Source organism: Engystomops pustulosus, chromosome 6 (genome assembly GCF_040894005.1).
Source record: "Engystomops pustulosus chromosome 6, aEngPut4.maternal, whole genome shotgun sequence".
Classification (NCBI taxonomy): Eukaryota; Metazoa; Chordata; class Amphibia; order Anura; family Leptodactylidae; genus Engystomops; species Engystomops pustulosus.
The window spans coordinates 83,459,473-83,481,494 of record NC_092416.1 but is presented as its reverse complement, the minus strand read 5'-3'; the positions used below and the strand labels follow the sequence as shown (position 1 = coordinate 83,481,494).

Sequence of the window (22,022 nt, the reverse complement as noted above, 5' to 3'; positions counted from 1 at the left end):
ATAAGTTCCTGCCCCAGGGTTTGCTGTTTAGGGGTGTCTGGGGGAGATTCATCAGAAATGTCTGAGGTAAAACTCAGTTCTAGTTGCCGATGGAAATCCATCAGAGATCAGCTTTAATTTCATAAACATCTGTGGGAAAATAAAAACTGTGAAAATCTGCAATAATAATATAACAGCACAAATATTTTGAGGAATTTCCACTACAGTATAATATTTACCACTTCTTATAGGATCCCCCCACCTGTTACACAGATATATTTTTATACCAACTGCTTCATTTGAGGGTGCTTAGGCTGCAGGGAAAGTCTTGATCCCCATAATCTTCTGAAATCCACATACTGTAGTGTTTCCTTTAAGGCACATAAAATAATAAATCGTATATATACTACAGGTGGTCCCCTCCTTAAGGCCACCCGACTTACAGACGACCCCTAGTAAAAGACGGACCACTCTGACTACTGTGACCTCTGGTGAAGCTCTCTGGATGTTTTACTATAGTCCCAGACTGCAATGATCAGCTGTAAGGTGTCTGTAATGAAGCTTTATTGACAATACTTGTTCCAATTGCAGCAAAATATTTGGAAACTCCAATTGTCACTGGGGCATAAAATTTTTTTTGTCTGGAGCTACAATTATAAAATATACAGTTTTGAGTTACCAACAAATTCAACTTAAGTACAAACCCAAGGAACCTATCTTGTATGAAACCCGGGAACTGCCTGTACTTAGGTTTTAGGCAGCGCTGGCTCCAGATTTCAGTAGACCCTGGGAAACCGAACCTCAGGCCCTTTCCAGCAAACTTGTGTGACAGTATTAAAAATCCAGAAAATAAAACAGTCCCATGTTCCTTAAAATATTCCCTGGTTTATCATTTCAAACAGCCCTGTCATGGTTATTTTATATACAGCCCCTCATACTTTAACTATATACAGCCCCCTCATGGGTTATATTATATACAGCCCCCTTACCCTTCAGCAGGTACTGCAAGGCTGCAGGGGACTGAGATTTCGCGCATATGCCAGGTGCTGGTGCCGGCCCTGGTTTTAGGTATAAATATGCTGACATGCTATTGTATTTAGGCTGTAATATTGCCCGACAGTTTGGATTTGTTGCCCTATCTTTTACAGAAAAACATAAGACTAAATTTTTATTTGTTTTAAGAGATGTTCAGCAATATATGCATATACTGTCTACAATGTCTATTTTTCTAATTGTCCAACAAATATTGCACCTTTTTTGTCATATTCTGTGGAATACATTAGCGCAGTGTTAGAAATAGTTAACTGCAGGGCAATTCTGCTTCTCGGTCAAATTGCAGCACTTGCCATGTCACCACACAAAAAGAATTCCCCATTGATTTATATAACATAGCAGCATTGTGTCTGCTCTATCATCTAATGCTTATTTCTTGTCTGCATTGAATTTATTGTACCTCTCTTATCACAGGCCCATTACCTCCCCCCTCTCTGATTTATCTGTTTCTACGGGAGTCTGCATGAATTCTTGTTAAACATTTATCTGTCATTTACAGAATGGGGAGGAGCTTCTCATTTCTGGGAAATCTTGACCGTATACTATGTAAATGAGGCAGGAGAGTAGAAGAGCGTGTCACACTCAGCGACGGAGATAGACTGACAAAACTTTGTTAATGTGAGAAAGATTCATGAAACAAGAATGAGCAAATAACTTCTGCACAGAATCGTTTTTATATACTGTACCTAGGTTTTATAGGGGATTTATGCCCTGTTTATATTACAATTTGAAATAACTTCAAATTCCAACAAAGGGAATGCAAAAGTCAGTTATTTAAACATGTATTACATAATGAATGGCTTCTAGTAGATGTAATGTAGTAGCTGTATTGATCATGAGATCTAATTAGAAGAAAATGTCTCTGGACCCTGAAAGTCCTCCCTCAATAAATAATCTTGAGTCGGTTAGATTTTTCTTTGTCTGATCCTTTGTTTCCCATCTCCCGAGCACTAGAGGGGGGCATGCCAAGGTAGCTATGTATAGTACGGGGGAGCTAGGAATTATAAAATTTTGTGGACTGTTTGACCTTTTGATCACTTTTTGTGAAAATGGCAAAAAAGTGGCTGTTTAGACATTTGGGTGTCGTTTTCTGTTACGGGGTACACCGACAGGAATGACTGTTTTGATATGACATTTTGATAGGCATTTAGGGACACAGGGATAGCTAATATGTTTCTTCTTTTTTTTTTTTGATCATTTATTTTTATAGCAGTTATAGGAAATGTGGGGTGATTTAAACTTTTAGGCTTTTATACTTTTTTTTTTTTACTTTTTAAATTTTTTTTTTTTACAATTTTTAGACCCCCTAGCGTTACTTCAATCATATCATTTCTATCATATACTGCAATACTACAGTACTACAGACACCTAGAAAGCAAACTGAATGATGGGTCTGAGTGTCTAGCATAGACTCCCGGCTGTCATGGCAACTGATTGCTGCCTCTTGATTACCTCATGGGCGCCACAATCTCATCTCATCAAGTGTGTGGGCTGTAAAACTTGAAAAAGTCGCAATCCTCTGGCCATGTGTCAGGAATTGTGACTTTTTTATGCTTTGTACACCTGAAAACTGGTGTACAAGGCATGATAAGTTCTGCCCCCCCAATGACTTTGTACATGACATATGCATATAGAGGAGCATGAAGCAATCTCTGTGTGACATGTGGTCGTACAGTAAACAGTATTATGGATTTGTAGAACATGGATCCATATACTGCAAATGACATGCACACTACTTTATAAAGTACTCACACTACATTATAAAAGTGGCTTATCTCTATTTACTTTATGCCACCTCTAGGTTGGTATACCTTGGATAATTTTTTGGGCACCAAATGTTGCCACAATGTGAAGTATTTTTAATTTCTTTACTCTTTCATCTAAGCCATCTAGATACAAGGGGAGCTACCATTGGGCCTAGCTTCTAAAACAATAATGTGCTCCAGTCTAAGAAAATTGAAAGTCTAACTTAAGACAACCCAATATGGAAGCCACACTTTTCTGTTTTAATTTTAGAGGTTGATGACGGGACTGAAGGTAGGAATATAACCTTTTATATTAATGTGTAGTGTACCAGTTCCGCACATAGTTGTTGGGTGGTTGTAAACTGTACTATGTGTTTCACCTCTTAACGCTCCCCGCCATACTATTACAGCATGAAGTTGTTAAGGATGTATGAAGAGGGATTAAGCGGTGAGCCCTCATCATAAAGACGTGAGGTTTGTGGCATATTACAGCAAATACCCACTAATAACACCTGCAATCGGCACTAATTGCACATGTTAAACCCTTAATTGTTGTTGGCAAAGCCACAGGTGGCTATGTCTGTGTTGGTCATTACAGATTTGCACCACCCCAAAAAGTTGTGTAGGCTTAGAGTGAAGGACACAGGACTAGCACACCGCAATGCCACCTGTGACACAATTTCTATAAGTTTTGGACAGTCCTGGTACCTTAACACCAAGTCCCCTCTTGGCTCCACAAATGCTATAACAGTTACATGCTGTAACTTGCTGAGACTTCATGAAAATGTACACAGAAACTGTAAAGAAATAAACATCAGACATTCTCCAATTTAAAGACAATGTAACAGTTTGATGCATTAGACAGTAAGGAACACTCCAGTTATTTATAAGGGAAGAGGGGTAGAAAAGTAGAGCAAACAATTAGAATGAAGGGAACTTTTAATTACTTTAGTGCCATGTCAAGCAACTTTTCCCAGTTAACAGCAATATCCACAGTGAAATCCCAGTTTGGAGGAACCCACCTGATTTGGTCAAGAACACCCTTCTATATCCACAAAAAATATAGCACAATGCATTTATGTTTTGAGATGATTTAGCTCGAATTCTGTCAAACTTCCCTTAGTAATTTTGACCACTTGATGCATGGGATAAGAAAAAAAGGTTGGAAACGCTTCCAAGTCGCATGGGGCTGGCTAATTTCATTTAAAGTAGATTGCCATCAAAACTTGTTGTGCTTTTGAGAAACTATTGCTTTGACTGCTTAAAGTCATTGGTTTAAGATATGTGCAACATCCACATGTTGGTCATATGACATTGAGATAAATGCAAAAATAGCACAGTTTACAGTAAATAATACAAGAGCAACATTGTATAATTTGAGAAATTAGCATCTAGTTCTGTTCTCAGACCTTTTCATGTCAAATGAAAGCTCTCAGCATTTAAGCATTCACATTAAATTAGCTATTGGTGATAGCCAAGTCCACATACTTCTTCATTTTCCTGTAGTTTTTATAGAAAAAATATATAAACCCATGGACCGCAACTATAATAACAAAATAGATTGGTGACTGGATTGTTGATACAAATAATCTGTCCAATACACTAAATGTTCCAGTAATTTCTATGACTTGGAGATATACTGACTAGTTACCGGCTGCAGACCTTGTGTTACTGATAATCATCAAAATCCTGTCTGTGCAGTAAACATCTTTATTATATAGTCACACCTGCACAGAAGTCAGAAAGACATCAAAGTCCCCTGCACCACATCCTTATATTTATCTATTGTTCCTGCTTCCTATAACTACTGTACCCAAACAGGGCTAGGATTCTGTTGTGTGTTGAACATGTTTTAATTATAGGCCTTTTTACAAAATACTTTTGGGAGTATAATTTTTAAGAGTGATATTAAAATACCTTTGGATAATCTACACTATGGTGTTGCCTATTTTTTCTACCTAGCGGATTTGGGCGAATTACACAATTGGAACATCCAAGTGTATGAACAATCCACATAGAGGTGTGAACATAGGAGTGTTTTTTGTCCCCCACTATCCTGGATTAGGAATTGTTTCCTGGCTTTCTCATTTGATTTCCCACCTGTGCAGTGAGTGAAGGAGCTCTTCAAGCAAAATCATGAATATAAAGACTTTACCCAAACATGTCTAATATTCATAACACGCAGTATAAGCCAAGATGACAGCATTTGACACACCAAATAAAGAGACATAGTAAAAGAAATAATCTTAAAATGGGGATTCCAACTACAAACAGCTTTACTCTTCTCCAGCCCTGTGATCTTTACTGGATTAATTCAGAAGCAGCAAATTGTCAATGTACTGCAGAAAGTTTTATTGCAATATATAAATAAATAAAAGTGCTTCAAACTTTTCAACTTCAAACATAATCTTAACCCTTTCCCGACCAGTGATGTAATAGCATGTCACGGGTCGGCTGCAGGTACATTGAGAGGGGTCACGGGCTCAGCCCTCTCCATAGCTCGTAAGACTTTGCTGCATATCGCATGTCATTTTTAGCTGGTGACAAGTTCCAATAGCCTATGACAGTGATGGCTAACCTATGGCACTGGTGCCAGAGGTGGCACTCAGAGCCCTTTCTGTGGGCACTCAGGCCATCACCAGAGAGGACTCCAGGTATCTTCCTGCAGTCCCAGACAGCCCAGGACTTGCTGTGCACAGAGCTATTTTAAAGTGACAGCTCTACCTGGGATTATTTTCTGCTTTATTGCTGTCCTCAGGGGCTGGTATCAATGAAAACTGTGACAGAGAAGGGAGTATAAATCACAAATTAAATTTCTGTGTTGGCACTTTGCGATAAATAATCGGGTCTTTGTTGTAGTTTGGGCATTCGGTCTCTAAAAGGTTCGCCATCACTGGCCTATGATATGCTCATTTTAGAAAAGCCTTTTTCAGCATTCTGAATCATTTCTGTAGTTTGTATAAGTTCATTTTACATTACCTGGCTGCATGCCAGCAGCATGTGGTGAATCTTGGGGAGGGGGGACAACTGCAGTTTGTGTGTGCCCTTATCTCCTGGGCACTATTTTCTGTTACAGGGTTAAAGCAGCTATTATATTTTGATAAAACGGGCATTCTCTTAGGTGGGCATACCTAAAGTGTTTATGATTTTTACTGTTTATAAATGTATATATCAGTTCTAGGGAAAGGGGGTGATCTGAATTCTTAGGTTTTTTTATTACAATTTTTTTTTCAACTTTTTTTTTTATTTTTACTTTTACTATTTTTTCAGACTACCTAGGGTACTTTTACCCTAGGTTGTCTGATCAATCCTATCATATACAGCCATACTACAGTGTGGCAGTATATGGGGATTTTCCTCCTCATTCATTACAATGTGCTGATAGCACATTGTAATGAAGGGGTTAAAACGAGACAGAAAATAAATAAAGGTGCAATAACACTAAAGTGAAGTTCAAGCTAAGTTAGAAGGAAAATGACCATTCAAACAGGTTATTTGTGGTGACAATTTCAGTTCAACTACATCCCCCTGTAGTTGGTTGCAATACAGAGACCCTGATAGGGGTAGGAGTGCAGCACAGGGGTGGCACAGAGCAGGGAACCTCAGACAAGCTCAATAAAACCACAGCCTGGGTTTTTTACATTTCCAAAACAGACCATTTAAGAGATTTTAATTTTTTTTTACTGAAATGATAAACTTTAGAGCACATTAGCCATGGAAACCTGTAATCTGGAGATGTTCAATTACTTATATTGAAGAATGTTGTGGGCATGCTCAATCACCTGTGCATAGGTTACATTGTTATAAGCAATGATGTCATCAGTCCATAGAAGAAGTATCTTTATTGTCCCATTGTACTGTAACAGACAGCGTTTCCACCCTCAACTCATTCCTCTGGGATATACCGTAATATTGCAATATTTTTTGTACAATAGAACAATAATTATTTGTCATATATTGAATTCTCAGACTTAAGATTACTTGTGCTGTTGGTCATTGCTGGGGTTGCTAATGCCAGCACATCTAGATTTAAGAGAAGGTGGGAGTTTACTATGGAACAATTAAAAAAGTCAAAATAAATTCATAAAAAACGAGTATAAAACTTCTGATGGCACTTTTCATTGAAAGTCAATAGTACATTTAGCAGTTCTTTACAGGTAAATGTTTCTTTTGTGCAAAGATTATCCAAATGTGAACCGACCCATTAAATACAATTGACTTGTAACCATGGGCCTCATAAACGTTCCAAGCTAAAAAGTGTTTTAGAAACGTAATTAGTTTTTATCTGTTCTATTTTTTCCTGCCTCACTTCATGCTGGGAAATGTTGTTCTTCCAGCACTGGACAGCTGCCGACCCTTGCTGTTAATTGTACTAGATGTGAGAAATGGGATGAACTGCTGCACTGAGCGAAAGTATGAATGACTACAGTGCAAATGTCCTGCAGGAGATGTGTGAAAACCTTTTGTTTAGTTCCAGGAATAATCTCCTTATGTTTCCTTGCCGAGATAAATTCAATGTCCATATTACTGCTATTGTTCACGGAATTAATAGAAAAAAAAACACACACACCTCCTTCTTACCAGAATTATGGGAAGAAAAGTGTAAATGTACATCTCAATCCTTTAGGGAGCACTTCCCTGTCTGGCAGAAAGGAGAACACAATGTATTTTTTCAACAATTTTTTTCATCGCTACCATTGATTTTCTTGTTGGTCTATACAATGTTCTTTCTTCCCAGACTGCTGAGCGACAATGTGTCTACAAATGCCTTGGCTCTGCTGCACCCACACAGCATGCAGCTGGTTCTGGAGATTACGGAAAAGGTACTAGAATTCCTTATTCCCGTAAGGAGCAAAAGCTGTACAAAATGTCAGTTTGTACCGAGCTGCAGAATCCATCATGTCATATCAGAGCTGTAAACCTCCAGAGTGCAGAACAGATGACTGCTCCGATAATATTCATAGCGATATACAGTACTGCAATTGAAAAGGAATTTGTAGCAGATTTCTCTACCTGGCACAGGAACCATCCCTATTTTATTTTCAGTTATTAAAATATCTTTATACTAGATGTGAACAACTGTTTGGCATTTATTCTACAGTAATTTCAACATGAGCAGTTGGGCTTAAGTGGAAAATATGTTACAGAAACACTGGCAGAAATATGAGTTACTGGAAATTATGGAAGGGGGGGGGGGGTGGAGCAGCAAACCATCTCAAGATTGCTGCTCTTTTTATCTTGTTTAGGAGTTCAAGAGTTTAATGATATACCAAGCCAAAAGGTATGCTGGAGGTGAATTTTTCACATATGGAGAAAACAACAGACCGACATAAAATCGATACAGTGGATAAACCGACATCGGAAAATCTACTAGGACAGTATTCCCCAACCTTGTTGTCTCTGGGGACCGGATACACCCAAAATTCTTTATCAGGGACTGGACCAGGTTAACCCTCTTACCATAGTCCCTGGAAAATAAAAGTCAATGCCCCACAAATAGTCCATATTTAATCCAAACCTATATAATGTGCCATTTCCTGCAGCCCATGGTCTAAAATGCCCCCTTTCCTTCAGCTGCCCTTTTTTCTGTAGTCCCCTTTTAATATCTTGATAAGAAGATGGCTAAAGATAAGGGGACATTATAATACCCTTTTCTATAGCCCCTACACACCTATGATGTCCCCTTGTATTTGGGCTTTTCGCCGTGAGTAAAAAAATATACATACCATATATACGCAAGTATAAGCCGCCCTGAGTAAAAACCGAGGTACCTAATTTTACCACAAAAAAGTGGTAAAACTTGGCCTCGATTATAGGCCTAAGTTGGGAAATGCAGCTGCTATTCTTTAATAAAATGTCCAAAAGCCTCTCCTTACTGATAAAATATCCCCAGCAACCTCCCCTCACTAATAAAATGTCTCCAGTAGCCTCCCCTCATTAATAACATGTCTAGGAGCCACCTCCCTCATTAATAAAATGTCCCAGCAGTGACCTCCCCTCAATAATAACATGTCAAACAGTGGCCTTCCCTCACTAATAACATGTCCATCAGTGACCTCCCTTCACTAATAACATGACAACCAGCAGCTTCCCTTCATTAAAACATATCCATCAGTGGCCTCCCTTCACTAATAACATATCCATCCGCGGCCTTCCCCCACTAATAACATGTCCCAGCAGCGGCCTCCCCTCACCAATAACATGTCCAGCAGTGCCCTCCCTTCACTCTAAATATGTCCCAGCAGCAGCCTCCCTTCACTTATAACATGTCCAGTAGTGGCCTCCCCTCACTAATAACAGGTCCAGCAGTGGCCTCCCCTCACTAATAACATATCCATCCGCGGCCTTCCCCCACTAATAACATGTCCCAGCAGCGGCCTTCCCTCACTAATAACGTGACCTTCCTTCCCAAATAACATGTTCCAGCAGTGGCCTCCCCTCACTAATAACATGTCCCAGTAGCAGCCTCCCCTCACCAATAACAGGTCCAGCAGTGGCCTCCCCTCACTAATAACATGTCCAGCAGTGGCCTCCCTTCACTAATAAAATGCCCCAGCAGCAGCCTCCCTTCACTAATAACATGTCCAGCAGTGGCCTCTCCTCACCAATAACATGTAAAGCAGTGGCCTCTCCTAACTAATAACATTTCCAGCAGTGGCCTCCCTTCACTAATAACATGTTTGCAGCAGCCTCCCATCCAATAATGAAATGTTCCCAGCAGCTTCCCCACCATTAATGAAATGTTCGCAGCAGAGTCCCCCAATGAAATGTCTGCAGCAGAGTCCCTGAACGAAATGCCCCCAGCAATGCTCCTCCCCAATGAAAAGCCCCAAACAGTGCTCCCCAATGCAATGCCCCCAGCAGTGCTCCCCCCATTGCCATGCCCCCAGCAGTGCTCCCAAATAAAATATCCCCAGGAGTGCTCCCTACTAATAAAATGTTCAGAATGGAGGCTCCATGAAAATAATAAAGAAAACACTTACTTCCAACGCTCTTCTTCACCCCGAGGCTCCGACTTCATCTATCCTCAGATTCCCAACAGCGCAGGCAGAGGCACGTCTATGCTCTCTGCCCGAACGCACCTGCTATGGCGGGACTGTGTCGCCATTTGATGATATCATCATAGCAAGTGCATGCGGGCAAAACGCATAGACTTGCCTCTGCCTGCACTGCCATAAATCTGAGATGAGAAGAAGCCGGGGATGCGGGTGAAGAGAAGCACCCAAGATGAGTACCGATTTATCTTTTTTTAAGAGGCATATACCAGCAGTCTTCAACCACCAGACCGCAACCCGGATGTTCCACGGCCCAGTTTTGGGCCGCGGCCCAGCAGTTGAAGACATATAATAGCACTAGGACATATAATAGCAGCAAAGTGGAAGAATTTTGAACCAAATCTCATCCTTCTACAATGCCTACAAAAGAAATTACCTTGCTTTGTACACTCTCAAAAATCTTTAAATATATTGAACGCTGAGATTAGGCACATTGTGTACCAGAATATGACATATAGTATGATGAATAAACAACTCTTTTAGTTGGGTAACTGAGGCATTGGGAAGAGCATATCCAAATAATTGTTTTGCCCTCAATACCTAAAGAATTTCTGTTAAATTCACTACTCAAAACAGCCCTGGTTTCACATGACTAATTTGGGTGTGGTCAAGTCTACCAACCAAGGCAACCTCAAGTGGACCTGAATGTGAGAGACTGTGAATGACAAAGAAGGAGCTATTGTCCAAGTGTTCTGAGCTCACCTGGAGAGTAACATTTGGTGTACAATAATAAACAGACTGACGACCTACAGGTTATCCATTCCCAAGAGGACTAAAAACAACACCAAGGGCATGTAGAATCTGTAAGCTAATTTAGCATCCAAGAAATTAGCAGCTGAACCGCTATAAAAAAGGTCGCTATAAAAAAGGGCCCTGTTTGCAAAGACACAAGAACAAGCAGGTAAAAGGTAAACAGACCTTTTTGGCTGTGGTGGGGATAATGTCAAACTTTATTGCATTTCATTATGTAAATTGGGGGGAAAGTGATATCACTGTTTTTGGGTACATATATTTGTACCTCTCTACAGCCTCTTTATATTTATGTGATGTGCTAGTTGCCCCTTTATATCTGTGTAATGTGCTGCTCTCCTACTGCGATTACACTAGACTAAACCCATCGCAAACTTCTGGGGGCATTGCTTGGCCTGATCGCATATGCCTTTCCCAAAGGTAACCACTGCTGGTTACTGATTGCTTGCATTTCAACTGAATCATATATATGATTGGGACAGGCAACAGGAGACTTATGATAAATATCCCCCTCTATGTCTATGGTTGATATGCACCTTGTTGTTCTAATGGGCTACTGCACCACTTAAGATTCGGAGCCTTCAATTCAACCCCAAAATTATACCAGACCTGTCATACCCTTGTGAAGAGTGGTGAGCTTTTTGTCAGGAAAAGATAGCGACTGTTAATTTTTCTTGTTCTATTTTTTTGGTATCCTCATCTTTTACAACTATATCATATCTACGGAATCGGCAGTGACGATAATACTGGCCACGTCTGTATTTATCTGCAGCACTGATGTTGTTCTTACAACATAAGGCACAGAGGTATTCCACTATATGCTTATACAGTGGGATACATCGCCCAGTAACTCCTCTTCCCCCTAAATGTGGCCATTGATTGGCTGCTGCCATTGTTATTAGGGTTGTTTCCCCAGTGATAGTTACTAAATCTTTCCATCCTGTCTTTTTTATGGCTATGTTGTATACTGAGAAGACAAAGGCAACAACTATGCCTCCCTCTGCAACTATATGTCATTGGGTACGCTCAGCGTATATGTCAGAAGCTTTCCCTTCATGTACACTAAGCATGTACTAAAAACAACATGTGAACCTAGCCGCATGTATGATTTAAAAAAAATTCAGTCTTTGCAATTTAAAGGTGATATTGATGACACCTCTGGATCCTGTATCTATCCAATATACTGAGTTTCCTGCCTCCTCACCCCTTCCCTAGGCTGCATTGTATTGAGATGTGGCTATGCATTCTGGGGGAAGAAGCCATTTCATGGCGAAACACGTGTCGGGGCTTATTCTGTCTTGGTCCGTGGTTTGTATGCACTTTAATCATGTTTTCCTGCAGGCTTTGTTTTTGTAGGCATTTATTTATTCTTGGGCATTTGTGCGAATATCTATTACTTTTTTCTATTTCATGCCTTGGTCAGAGTCTGATTAGTTTGAGACCGTTTTTGGGACTACTTACCTAGTACACTACAAAGTGCAGGAAACACGAATGATTGCCTCTCTTGTTTACAATCGGGCCTTGTGTAGTAATGTGTTTCTGTATGTTGCTTCTCCATTTGTGTGTCAATTTTAACTTATTTAGTATTAGTATTTGAACAATAAAATTTACAATTTATTAGCTACTTTATTTGTCATTTTTTCTTCTTTTATATATTTATGGAAAGTCTCAAAAAAGACCAAATATGGTACAAATACATATGTTGCAAAAAACACAACCAAAAGTCGCAAAAAAGATGATAAATCCTCCCCAAGTGTTCCCATAAAAAATATGAATTTCAGGATTCTTTCTATATATGCTATAACATAGTAGAGTATGATATTTTTACAAAATTCTACATGATAAAATGTATTTAATGTAAATTAATGTAATTGCAAGCCTATTGATGATCTATTCTCTCTGTATGCCAATACAGGTATTGTCATATATACAAGCTGTATACATCACAGCTATTTGCTTGAAGGGATATGTTGGGGAACGCTCCCAATATAAACTTCCAACATAAGGCTCTAATAGCTTAGTCCCTAAAGGACGTAGCCTGTTTGTACGTTAAGGCTCGGTCCTTTTTTTAAATTTGACCAGTGTCTCTCCCTGTGGTAACAACTTTTTGAGACTGTTTTATCTTGTAGTTTAAGTCCGTAATGTCATTTCAGTGATTATTTTATTTTTCAGGGGTAAAAATTCAATAATTTAGGAAAAATTTGAAAAAAATGACAGTTTTCAAAGTTTCAAATGTTCTACTTTTTGGACACAAAGTCAAACCACAATTTTTTTTTGTAGAAACCTTTTGCCACTGGTCTTCTTTTAATCTCCATAAGTTGTTTTACGTTTCTATTTTTTTTACGGATATGAGAAGGTTTCAAGTTTCAGTTTTCTGTGGGTTACCCCGGTTAGGGCAATACCCCATAGGAGGCAATAATCTGCAGGGCTCAAAAGGGAGTAACTTGCATTTGTAGCACAGACATTGTACACATTTTTTTCTTTTTGGCATCATGAAGCATTTGTAGATGCTAATAGGGACCAGTACAGTAGAAACCCCTAAGAATTGACACTATTTTGGAAACTACAACCCTCCATGAATTAATCTAGGGGTATAGTTAGTATTTTAACCCCACAGGTGGACCCCCCAATAAATGCATAATGGATAGTGCATAGTAAAAAATATCCATTATGTCATCTTGTGCCCAGCTCCTGCCACGGGAGACAAACACCCCAAGAATCATGATGCATGTTTTCCCGGGTACAGCAATACCCCATATGGAGCAATCATCTACAGGCTGGGCACATGGCAGGGTTTTATAAGGGCAGGTGCGACATGCGGCATGATGTATAAGCTGTGCATAGTATATCAGGGTAACAACAGGGTAATCTAAAAATCCAGGGATGACCCAGGCCCCTAAAGCAGGAGATTGTGGAGGCTCTGGAACTGGACTTCACAGAACACAAAGTTCAAAGGGTCATCAAGGACCTAAAATCTGGAAAAAGTCCTGGTCCAGATGGCTTCACGGCCCGGTTTTTTAAAATGTTTGGAGAAGATGTCACACCCATACTTTTACAAGTATTTAACGCTGCAGCAAATATCACTCCCTTCCTGGCTCAATCCCTACAAGCCACCATCACGGTCTTACCTAAACCGGGGAAATCAATGTCTACCTGTGGGGATTTCAGACCCATATCCCTGCTGAATGTGGACATAAAACTGTTCGCAAAAATGATGGCCTTTCGCCTTCAGCCACAAATTCCGGGGCTTATACACCGAGATCAAGTGGGCTTTGTACCAGGGAGGGAGGCCAAAGATAACACAGTGAAAACCATGTCCCTCATGGCTAAAGCACGCGCAAACGGAAACAAACTATGCCTCCTCACAGTAGATGCAGAGAAGGCCTTTGATAGGCTGAGCTGGGAGTTCTTGGGTGCAGTACTGCGGACTATTGGCTTAGGCCCCAAATTTATACAGGCCATAATGGCTCTTTATCGTGACTCGACAGCCTTAGTTAGAGTTAACGGGACACTGTCATACCCACTTCGAATCACCAATGGGACCCGTCAGGGATGCCCCCTATCCCCCTTTCTCTACTTACTGGCAATGGAGCCCCTAGCGAACGCCTTGACGTCAAATCCTGATGTTCGTGGCCTCATGGTGGGCGAGAGGCACTGCAAATTGTCCCTATTTGCGGACGACCTGCTGTTATACATCACATCTCCCAAAACATCCCTACCCGCAATACTAAAAGAATTTAGCCTATATGGTGTGGTGAGTAATTTTAAAGTAAACACTCATAAATCAGAACTTTTTAATGTTACCCTGCCTGCAATTGAGCAAGCATGGCTCCAAGCAACTTTTCCTTTTAAATGGGCAACTGATTCCATAAAATACCTAGGAACACAAATATCACCCGAACCCACCTCACTCTTTGATCTTAATTACAAGCCAATGCTTCGGACTATCGAGGGGGACCTGGAGAAATGGGCGAAACTTCCTCTATCGTGGAGGATTAATGTCCTTAAAATGGATGTGCTCCCGTGCCTCCTATATCTCTTCCAGACCATCCCAATCCCCCTTCCCAGGTCGTACTTCGATAGACTCCGGCGCATGACCCAAAACTTTGTTTGGCACAGCTCTCAGGCACGGATTAGACATGCGACTTTAACGTTACACAAGCATGATGGTGGAACTGGGCTCCCTGACTTCTATAATTATTATAAAGCGACAATCGTCACATATGTTTTAGATATTCTCCATAAACGTTCATCTAAGCTCTGGGTCGAGATGGAACTAGAACACAACCCCTCACAGGCATTAGGAGCGTTCTGGTGGCTAGCTCCATACACAAACGTAAATCTTTCACCACTTTTAACAATGCTCCTAACCTCGTGGCGTAAATTTGCTAGATCTTCGGGGCTAATAAATAGCCCGAGCCCACTTACCCCGTTAGTAGGTAATCCAGCCATAGAGGGACTCTACACACCATCAAACACAAGTTCCCCACACTTACCCAGACTAAGGGACATCCTAACAGACACAGGAATACGTTCACAGACAGAAGTAACAACAGTATTGGGCATCCCATCAACCAGATGGCTCTCATATTTTCAAATGCGTAATTATATATCCTCGCTGGGAAAGACAGAGCGTCTTTTGACTAACTCTTCTTTCGAAGACCTCTGCCTCTCCACCTCTGCACCATCTCATGCGATCTCCTTGGTATATTCTCTGTTGACCCGGGTGGACTTGGCGGATTCCCTCCCCAAATGTGCAAGCGTCTGGGAGGAGGAACTCAATAAATCATTTACCCCTGCACAGTGGCAAAAGGCACTGATCTTGACGCATAAGTCGTCCATCTCGTGCCGCATGCAGGAATTGAATTATAAAATACTGACCCAGTGGTACAGGACACCAGTAAAGTTGCACAAAATGTTTCCCTCCGTCCCGGACGCTTGCTGGCGCTGTGGCAATGAAATAGGCTCTATGCTCCACATTTGGTGGGAGTGTAGACCCATACAGGAGCTCTGGCGAGCTATCTTTGAACTCTTCAACATAGTCCATAGGAAAAATATGGTACCAACTCCGGAGCTGGCGCTTCTTTCCATGTTCTCTGGAACCATTGCAAAATACAAAAAGAATCTGTTGCGCCACTTTCTTATGGCCATGCGACAAATTATCCCTAGACGATGGAGATCAGCTGAGGCTCCCACCAGACTGCAATGGATAGAGGCGCTACACTCAATTAGGCATATGGAAGAACTAAAAGCAAGTGATGAGGGAAGATATGAACAATTCCATCATGTATGGTCCTCTTGGATAGATCATAGGTCTACCTCCATTGTCCGTGATTGGTTGTCCGCAGGCGGCGACTTTCACGTACCTTAAGTGCAGACAGGAGATAAGATGTGCACGGTCTATTCCTATTTCCTCATAACCTCCTATCTTCCCTTTCCCCTTCCTAACCCTGTTACCCTGTTGTATGTTGTCTTGTCTTTTATTTGTACAATTTCCTCAACAACCCCTAGTTGATTTGTTTAATTGTTATTGTTCAAAGTTAACCTATTATTTTATATGCAATGCATACCATGCTTTAAGAGTGTTTACCTAAATCCTTTAAGTGTATTCCCATGCTTAATCGTTGCATATTTCATGATGCATCACAAACTCCTGTATTACCAATAAGCAACAATTAATAAAGCTTGATGTTGAACCATAAAAATCCAGGGATGTATGATAAATTCGGAAGCAATCTTTCATACATATGGGGTCGTTTATCATACACTGGCGCTTGTGGCAGCAAGTGTGCCGGCGTGGGGACAGTAATGCCGCGCACTGGCCAGCTGCGCCCACCCCTCATGCCCCTTAACGTCCCACTGGAGTGAAGTTGGCGGAGAGGGCTAAATAGTGGCAAGTGCTAGCAATAGAGGCCCTGATAAATGTGCCCCATAGTCCTGGTTTTTCTGGGCATGCCTTTTTTGGAGCACACCCTGCACCTCTTCTGTGTCCTTCCCTTCTTGGCAGTTTCGGGAACTTTTCCTGGAAAGTGCTGCCCTGGTACAATGCGTGATGTGGCCTCGCTTCCAGAAGTGCTGGCACTCCCCCCTTCCGGATCTACAAAAAGAAAGTACTTTATAACCACCTCTTGAAATTCCAGGAAGGTTCCCCCCTGGCCTGCACATCGATGTAGCACATAAGCATTATACAGTGCCATCTGCATCATGTACACAACCAGCTTCTTGTACCTCACCCTCGACTTCCGCATGGCGTTGTATGATTGAAGCACCTGATCTGACAAGCAACACAAAATTACTATCTTCCCTGTAACACCAAGGAAGGGGGGACATTCTGGGGGCACTATACTGGAGTCCTTCCCTTCATATACCCTGATCTTGTAGGTATACCCTGATGTCCTTTCGCACAGCTTATGCATATTCACGCCATACCATTCCCTCTTATTGGGCAAGTGCTGGTGCAATTGAAGTCTCCCTTTAAATCGTACCAGGGATTTGTCTATGGCCACATGTTTGGCGGGGGTATATGCCTACGCAAACTTGGCACTAAAATGATCTAATATGGGCCTGACCTTAAATAAACAATCATAACTGGGGTCATCTCTGAGTGACCACTGTGTGTTGTCTGTAGTGCATAAGTGCATACACTTATGGATGGCTTCAAAGCGCATCCTGCTTATCGCCATGCGGAACATCGGGGTGTGGTATAGAATGTCTGTGCTCCAGTAGTCCCTGATTGCAAGCTTCTTTACAATCCCCATAAGATGTATTATGCCCCAATAGGACAGGGGTGACAGGGGTCCACCTGTAGGGTTGTGCATAAAATGAAGGGGGGTTTTGGGCAATTTTTCAAATTGTCAAAAAGTGCCATTTTAGACTTAAACGCTGTGAAAAACATTATTATTTTATTTTGAAAGATGGGGCATTTTCAGACGCGACGATACTTAATGTTTTAATGATTTTTAGTGTTTATTTATATTTATATCAGTTCTACGGAAAGGGGGGTGATTTTTAGGGGTACTTTAACCCTAGGTTGTCTGATCATTCATTAAAAAGTGCAAATCGCACTTTTAAAACGCTCTGTATTTTTACCGTTTACCATGCGTTTGGCTGCTTTGAACCTGTTTATCTTAATGGATAAACATGCTAGCATCGATCGCGATATGCAGCAAAGACTTACTGGCTATAGAGAGGGCTCAGCCCGTGATTCCCCTCCATGTATACGTGCCCAGCGCGCCGTATTATTATCGGTAAGGGGTTAAAGCATTTGTGCTAGATTTCTGAGCAATAAGAAGTGAGCTGCTGGGGTGGGGGACACAGGAGTAAGCAGCTGGTATAGGGCGACAGAGAAGTGTGCACCTCAGGAACACAGGAGTAAGCAGTTGGGGTGGGGGGCACAGGAGTGAGCAGCTGGGGTGGGGGACACAGGAGGGAGTAACTGGGGTGGGGGGGGCACAGGAATGAGTAGCTTTGGTGGGGAGACAAAGGGAGTGAGCAACTGTGTGAGGGGACACAAGCAGTCATATTCAGTAAGATGCTCCCTTTACCACTGCACAATGTTAACACGTTGTAGTTACACACAGTAGTATGGTAAGGCAAGAGGGCAGAGGCTACTGGGGCAGAGGCTCCTCAGGCATGGAGTAGCCTTAGCCCCCCGAAGTTCACACCCTGTGTAGCCTCTGAAGGTAATTTACATAAAGACTCAATACAGTTTATCACACTATCGGCAACTTGCTGAGAAATTATAAAATATGTCCACAGATGATGCACACATGGGCTATATACCTCTGGAAGTATTGAAAAAAGTAGTTTGCAGATGGTATATTTCCTTTAAGGACTTTTTTTGCATCAGATAATTTGTAGCTAAAACTAATTTATCACTGCTTCTATGGCACTTTTCTTTTTGCAAGGCAAGAATTTGCAATTATTATGCACCCTTAGCCTCTTCATGTGTCCGGCGGAATGAAGGGGATGTAGCCTCGTGCACCAGCGTATATACTAAATCTTCCCCCATGTATACTGGAGAGATTCTCACCTGAGTTTGCCACATAAGTAGATACAAATATTCAGGGTATACAGGTACAACAGAGGATATGAGTTGCTCTTGGGTCCTGGAGTTACCCTGGATTAACGATGAGGGAAGTTTACACAAAACCTATATGTTGCTAAGTAGCGTTAAGAAAAACAGGACTATCTTGTGACTTTCTTTCTCACTCAGTTCTTTCTCCGTGATCTTTGTACCAATGTTCCTCTTTCCCCTGGAAGACTGTAGAAGATGAATTATCAATAGGACCTGGCAGTTGTTTATAGATTTTTGCATGGAGTCCCAGAGGCTTTAGGTTATGTCTCTGTCAGTAATAACATGTCAGTTAACATGGGGGTTATATATAAGGGTGTAACCAGATGACTAAGTGACATTACATCTATAATCTGGTGCTGTGTTACTTCTTTATTTGTTTTATATGTGCCATTGTTCAAACCCAAGTTATTGTCATTGATGTTTAAGCTTTTAATAACATTCTTTATGCTCATGTGCTCACAACGTAAAATATGGAAAACATACATGCAGCTACTTTCACTTTCACCATCCCTACCTTAAGTTATGCTTTGAAATATGAGCACACCTTGAGATATCATTAGACTGATCTTGTGAAAGTGAAAGGTATTTAGAAGGGCGTATATACTGCTTTGTGAGATATCAAGCATATGGAACTCTCTCGACATTTCTGCAGTCCTCAACTGTAAACAGGTCAGTAACTTTTTGGGTTTTTGGACAAAGCTTGAAACAAATTGCATAAGTGCAGAGATGCCACTACCTCCTGCACTTGACTACTGTTACCTGACAGATGTGAGAATGACAGCACATAGACCCACACAGACATCCGTTTTTTTTCAAAAGACTATGGGGCAGATTTACTTACCCGGCCCATTCGCGATCCAGCGGCGCGTTCTGTGCGGTGGATTCGGGTCCTGCCGGGATTCACTAAGGCAGTAAAATGGAAAATAAGAACCACATGCTTTCCATTTTCACGCATTCGCTACCAAGTTATGCTAAGAAAAATGGAAAACCTGAAAGTGGCTTCCACAGAAATGATTTACACCAGAGAAAAACAGACATACACATGCTAAATTGTGTATATGGGCTTCCTCTATTAAATAGTATTAGACTGCGCTTACAAATGCATACAGCAAAATGATAGATAAATATATGCGGTGAAATCCCTCATTTATCAGATATTTATCAGAAGTGCCTGAGAGCATTACTGTTCAAGTTGCTTATGGCAACCAATCAGAGCTCAGCTTTCATTTTCCAACATATGTTTATAAAATGAAAGCTGAGCTCTGATTGGTTTCCATGGGCAATTAGAGCTATTCTGCTCATAGACACTTTTGATAAATCTCCCCTATAATGTCTTTATTCACAGAATTTCAGTTTGGAACATTTTAGTGATCTTTTAGGAAACACTTATATTGTTTTTAAATGTAACACCTCTGCATTTTTGTAAATCATTGGTCAGCCATTGTAAATTTGAAGGGTGATAACCCTTGACGACTTACAGTTGAAGCATAGTGAATGTGCAGTACTCAAGTGTTTGTTGCAGGAGAAGCAGCTAGAGAGTGACTGGTTTGTAATTTTGTACTTGGACCCATATCATAACATTACAAGAACTTATACTTACTGGCTCAACCCTTTCCAATAGATGCAGACCACAACCAAGCACTGGATTATGGATTGATTGTTTTTCGTTATTCTGATGTGCTTTAGGCTTACAGGACAGAATTGCACTATTGGTTTATCTGTACATAGTCATGCTTGAAACTTGTTTCAGTAAGTTGCATTCGTTTTTCACTGATACTTATAAACTACAGTAAATGAATGATCCACAGAAGGATCTGTAACATGCTCTACTGGGACATATAAAACAGACCTATGGGAGGGATTTATATTCCCCCAAACCCGCCAGTGCACCAATTACACAGGAGAGGCTCTGGTGCCAGTTCGAATTGTACGCCAGGTCTGGCCTGATGTACAATTCTGCTATAGCCTGTGTCCAGATGCTGGTCCAAGCAATAACAAATGCGTCCCTGGCCCGTCCAACTCCATGCCCTTTCACACACCCTCCTCACAAACTAGGGGTTGGGGGTTGGCAATTCCTGTGCATACACCAGTAACTTTTTCTTGCCTTGAACACCAGGAAGCTGGTATACAAGCCATGATAAACGGCTGCATGCACCATTTAAAAAAAAATTGTATTGATCTAGTATTGCACTGTAGCCAGGTGCTGTTCATTAAAAAACAACAGCACACAGCCAATCAAGAAAGTAAGAATTAAATCAATATACTAATGAAGGCCATTTAGGGCGCCGTTACATAGTGTGGTTGTAATGGGATCAATAATAAGTTAATGATGCAGTTGAGATGCGGTTGTGATGTGGTCATGGTGTGGTTGAACATTTAGAATTAACACAATATTCGAATAATTCATATCAAACTGTGTGTTACACCTTAATTTTGTTTTTTGTAACCTGCACATACAAGCTAATGTTTACCTGGAACATTCAATAAATCAGTTTGTTATTAAGTATTAGAATACTGTGGTAATTGTCAGAATTGGCATCATGACAGAATCGCAAATGCACACCATGACACGACCACACCATGACCGCACAGTGTAATTATAGGCTTTGAGATATACCTGTTTGCAGGGTGCGGTCATTTTTAACACTATAATTTTAACAGAGCACAGGTAGAGCTTTTTGTTTACACTCACTTCACAGAGCTTAGTATCATCTGCAAATACTGCAGATATTGAAACATTACCGTGTAAACCCTCTACAAGGTCATCATGATATTACAAAGAAGGGTGACCAATACTGACACCTGTGGCACCCCACTGGTAACATCGACCCAATCTGGGAATGTACCATAAACAAGAACCCTTTGTTTTATATATGGCTGCTTTCACACAAACTTATGCACGCCTTGGCCGTACCCAGACATGCATACAGCCGTGTGCTAGAGAGAGGAGGGGTGAGAACTGCTCACCCCTCTCCATAGAGAGAAGTGTGATATGGCATTACTTACAGGGAAACATAAAGCAAGCTCTATATTTTTCTCTGGTATGGACTCAGGGCAATAAAATGGATTGACTTATTGCCTATTGAAATGCACGGAGCCATATGCTACCCGTACTGCATCGCTATGGTAAAAGTAGCATACAGCCATTTTCACCAGCCAGGTTCCGCAAATTTCTAACCAAATGAGACAGATTTATCCCTAGTCCAAGCAGTCTAATTTTATGTACCAACTTTTTATGTGATAGTGTAGCAATTTCTGTTATTCTACTTCAGAAAAGAAGGAAACAATAGAAAGCTATGATGCTGGTGAGCACCCAGCTTTAAGGGGTGTTGTCCTGATGTAGCCTTCAATTCCACCATGAAA

At 41.0% G+C, this 22,022-nt stretch overlaps 1 protein-coding gene across 3 annotated transcripts in view; it reads left to right on the top strand.

Annotated features, from left to right (window-relative positions):
* Positions 1 to 19,244: 19,244 nt before the first annotated feature.
* Positions 19,245 to 22,022, top strand: part of LOC140135382 (suppressor of cytokine signaling 3-like) — an 88,123-nt gene continuing 85,345 nt past the window's right edge. For 2 of the 3 annotated variants that reach the window (XM_072156829.1, XM_072156828.1), the window contains exon 1: positions 19,245 to 19,328. The gene's annotated coding sequence lies outside the window, so the exon portion shown is untranslated. The remainder of the gene's footprint in view (positions 19,329 to 22,022) is intronic. The other variant, XM_072156830.1, reaches the window with a different exon arrangement.